Below are 4,704 nucleotides of genomic sequence, written 5' to 3' on the forward strand. Positions count from 1 at the left end.
TCCTGAAGAATCCCATCATTCCTCCCATTTATGCCTATTTGTACAGTCCTGTGACTTAACACTGAGAATTCAGACCCCCCTCATTTTTTGCACATTTTATTTCATTGTAGATTTAATTGTAAATTGATAAAATTGTAATTTCTGTCCAACAATTGACACTCAAAAAAACAAAACAAAAGGAAACTAAATACTTTACTTGTCCTTAGAAAAGTATTCAGACCCTTCATTCAGACCTTTGTAGAAACACCGTTGGCAGCAATGACAGCTTCGAGTCTTCCGCGGTAAGTCTTTAAAAACTTTGCACACCTGGATTTGGACAGTTTAACCCATTTTTCCTTGCAGATCCTCTCAGGCTCTGTCAGATTGGATGGGAAGTTTGTGTGAACTGCCCTCTTCAGGTCTCTCCGCAGATGTCCTATGGGGTTTAGATCTGGGCTTTGACTGGACCACCGAAGGACGGTCGGAGACTTGCCCTGAAGCCACTCCAGCATCGTCTTGGCTGTTTGCTTCAGGTTATTGTCGTTTGAAAAGTGAACAGCGCTCCAGTCGCAGGTCACATGCACTCTGGAGCAGGTTTTTCTTTAAGGAACTCTTTTTTTTTATACATTTATACAGGAACTAGTAACTACAGCTGTAGCAAAAAATACGATCCAAATAACATGTACTCGTATGAAAATACAAATTTAATTAGAATTGCATCACATAGAGTAGTCAAAGTAAAGCCCCAGTTTTGTCCCACCACTGTGACTGTGTAAATGACTGAGCACCAAAGAGAAAAGAACTCTTCTCTTCCAGCACCACTAGATGGCGCATTAGTTCCACAAAATTCACCAAAGCCCCGGTCTGGGCCACCTGCTCCCATCAGTTATCCACTTAGTCAACAGTGCTACAGTGGCAAGGCACATAGTCAATACATTTATATACAAGTAAAAACCTTGAGTGCCTGCTCCTCCCAACACTAGACATCAAGTCATGTATCATCATCATTAGGAACATAATACAACGCTGACAAGATATCAATTGTACAACTCATTTTCAAAAGTGCCTCGGCGTGCTCAACCTGCCTTTCTCCTTTCGGAATCATCAGAATCACGAGACTATTGACTGGAAAAATGCAATAACAAGAGCGAGTCGGGGTAAATTACATTTGCAGTGTATGGACATTATATTTGTCCCGGCAGTAAATGGCCATTTGCTGGTGAATAAAAAGGTACGCAGTTGATGCTGTGGTGAGATTAGAAATGTCATCTGCTGGGGCTGGAGTTTTCATTTTGCTATGGTATGAATTTAGAGAAGCAGATTTTTTAGGAAGTTGTGAATTGTATGGATTTAAGTAGCTTATAATGAACACTTGGATTACCCAAAAGTCTGATATACAGTTTCATGGAGACACATGAAAATAGTGTCAAGTATGAAAAAGATTTGAACTCCAAGACCAGTGGATTACAAGTCACATTCCCCTCAGTTGCTGAGTCACACCCTAAACTTCAGTTCACATCTCAATCCCAAAGTTTAGGCGAACCGCGTAAGTCTATGCAAATTTATTCCCAAACTTTCCCCGGTCACATCCAAACCTTCTCCCAGGCCATTTCCCATGTTATGCCATGACGTCAGGGTTGTTAATGATAGGAGCTAACCTTCCCTGGCCGGCCTGATTCCTCCCCCCTCTTGTCCTGCCCTCTCTCACCGAGGCCCTGACACCCCTCTACCACCCACGCCTCTGATGTCATCCCGCCAGACCGAGGTGGAGCAGCAATTTCCTCCTGCCACAACTCGCTCAATCTTTGATGTTGTTACGCTGCCTCCGGCTTTGGCTTATACACCCATGTCTCTCAGTGTGTGTGTGTGTGTGTGTGTGTGTGTGTGTGTGTGTGTGTGTGTGTGTTTGTGTCTGTGTCTGTGTGTGTGTGTGTGTGTGTGAGCAGAAGAGTAAAAACAGATAAAGGTGAATGTACTGGGTGTTGGTTGATGCAGTGTGATTATCTGGCCCCAGAACAATGTCCACTTGACCCAGTCTGGCTACAAAATCCCACGTATAGATTTCCAAACACGCCCAAGCTGTCGGGTATCAACAGCAGCAACACAGTGACTGCACAAAAACCCTGATATGTGTGTTGGTTGGAGAGATGATGGGAAGACATATGACTGACAGCTGAGACAGTAGTTGAGCAGCATTGTGGTCAACGCCGAGCAGAAGCAAAGATGGAAGAGGAGGGAGAGGCTGTGGTTACTGTTCAACGTTAACCTCATGGAATCAGCCCCAGACTCTCCTCTCTCCAAAACCACAGTTATAGCCACAGGTCGGAGGAGTTAAAGAGAGAGATTTGATTTCATGTTGTGAAGAGGTTTCAGAGGAGAAACAACAGCTACCAGACTTGGCCAAGTGGTGACCAGAGGGAGAAGCTCGGGTTCAGGCTAATACCGCCACTAAACCGACTCCAGATTCCCACAGTGGGTTGTCTTGGATCTACACTACTATAATTAATTCATACAATTCAGCCTTTCCAATTAGGTTGCTGTACAGACTAAACAAATTAAATAATGGGTGTTAATTAGTGAGCTTTAAAGGTTGTTACCTTTGGACACGGCTAGGCTAGCTGTTTCCCCCCAAGCTAAGCTAGCCAACTGCTAGCTATAGCATCATATTTAGCAGATACAATGTGAGAGTGGTATTTTCTCATTTATAGTTCCCATATTTTACACGGTTTCTGAGTTGCATTCAAAGCGAAGATATATTGGTGCCATCTCTCTGGCGCTCTAGTAACAGGGCGGTGAGCCAATCAGAGGAGAGGAGGCTCTGAGCCTCTCTTCTGATTGGCTGACTGTTTTCTGAGCGCTTTGATACTCTCACAGTATTAATATAGAAACCTAGACCTGCTTTATAATAAAAGAAGACATGGAAATCTCACTTTATACAATATGGGACCTTGAACTCTCTGCAAGAAAGTGTCAAACTATTCCAATAAAGCTTTTTTTTTTTTTTTTTTACAAACTAAAAGAAAAGTAGAGCGTTCGTGTGAAAAGCTACCCAAAATTCTTAGAGCTCAGAGAGTGATATTCTTAGCACATGGGGAGCCATTTTTGGGAGATGAGGTGACAGAGGAGAGGATGTGTGAGAGGGAGAAAAACCAAAAGAGTGTGTATGTAAAGTGTAGGGTCAGCTAATTGGGGTCTGCAGTGTGTGTGTGTCCTGTCTGTCAGTGTCTAGACTGTGCCACCGGTGTGTTTTCTCAGATGTGAGGCTTTATTAAGCCCTTTACTTAAGCAAACAACCGGGCTACCATGCAGGTCTCTATGCGAGTGTGAGTGTACTTGTACAGTTTGATGCTGCTTGTGTGTGCACTTACCTGTTTGTGATTTATCGAGACGGGAACGAGTTCTTGTTAGCTAAAATAATCAGGATTTATGAGTCTCTGTGCGCTCTAAGTGACGGGCCAGAGGCTTTACCCCACACAGACACACACACACACACACACACACAGCCGGGCTAATTGAGTTTGGTCATTACTGTCTCATTTCTCGATCAAGGGCTCGTTTAGTCGGTCATCCATCACAACACACACAAGCACAGACTCCATGAAAAACACTTTGTACATTTTAACTTCACTGCACACACTCTTCTCTTTTGTGTGTGTGTGTGTGTGTGTGTGTGTGTGTGTGTCTTTGCTGCATTTTTTCTTTAAATGTGTGTGTCACTGTGCATGCCGTAACACGCAGACACACCGTGATGTCCACTGCCCGTCTCCGGTGATATTTGTGTTTTTATTATCCACACTTGTCTCTGTGTGTGCCTGCGTCTGCCTTCTATCTTTAGTTGTTGCACACACTGGATGTCTGAGTGTGTCTAGCAGGGATTGGGATTGTGTGTGTGTGTGTGTGTGTGTGTGTGGGTGTGTGTGTGTGTGGGTGTGTGTGGCAAACCCCGAGAAACAACCTCTCGAATGCGAATGGCTAAGGACCTCACTCATCATTCTAGAGAGGAAAAAAGAGAAATAGAGGGAAAATGAGACGGACAGACGAATGGAACGTCATGGACACACATACCAAACACGGCGCAGTGACAGAGATGCATACAAATATACAGCAAGCCAGTGGTGGGTACAGAGAGACGAAGGGAAGGAGGAGGGGGAGGATGAGGGGGTGGGGGTGGGATAAAAGCGTTTGGTAAATGGGTCAGGCCTGTCTGCCATCCCCGGCACATACACACAGTATGCAGCCCCCAGAGTGAGACCCAGACTGTACAACATGCTGCTGAGAGGAGAGACGACAGGAGGAGAGACGAGAGAAAGATGTGATGAAGTAGAGGGTTGTGGATGGATCACAGGGAGGGGGGGGGGGCATGTGCTGGCTCTTGATCTGAAAGGGTCAATTCAATCAAATCACACAAGGACATGTTCTCACTTACCTCTGGTGGTGTCGAGACATGTTGATCATTTTGGGTTTATCTGCAATCTGAGATTTCACTCACCAGCCCAATACATTTTATTTGTAACTACTTTTCTAAAACGTAACACATTTGGTGCAATGCAACACCTGCAGCGCGAGCTATTTCTCTTTAATATCTTACAATATTATGATACAGTGTCCCATAGTTTTTCGTCGTGTTGATCGGTTGTGGCAGGAAGGTTTGAGCAGTTTTCAACCAACTGCAGCACTTTAGAATTGTAGCAGCCATGAGTGATGACTCTAATTACTAAAGTACAT

This window comes from Seriola lalandi, unplaced genomic scaffold (assembly GCF_002814215.2).
Source record: "Seriola lalandi dorsalis isolate HSWRI2012SDOR001 ecotype SW California unplaced genomic scaffold, Sedor1 jcf7180002054764, whole genome shotgun sequence".
In the NCBI taxonomy this organism is placed as follows: Eukaryota; Metazoa; Chordata; class Actinopteri; order Carangiformes; family Carangidae; genus Seriola; species Seriola lalandi.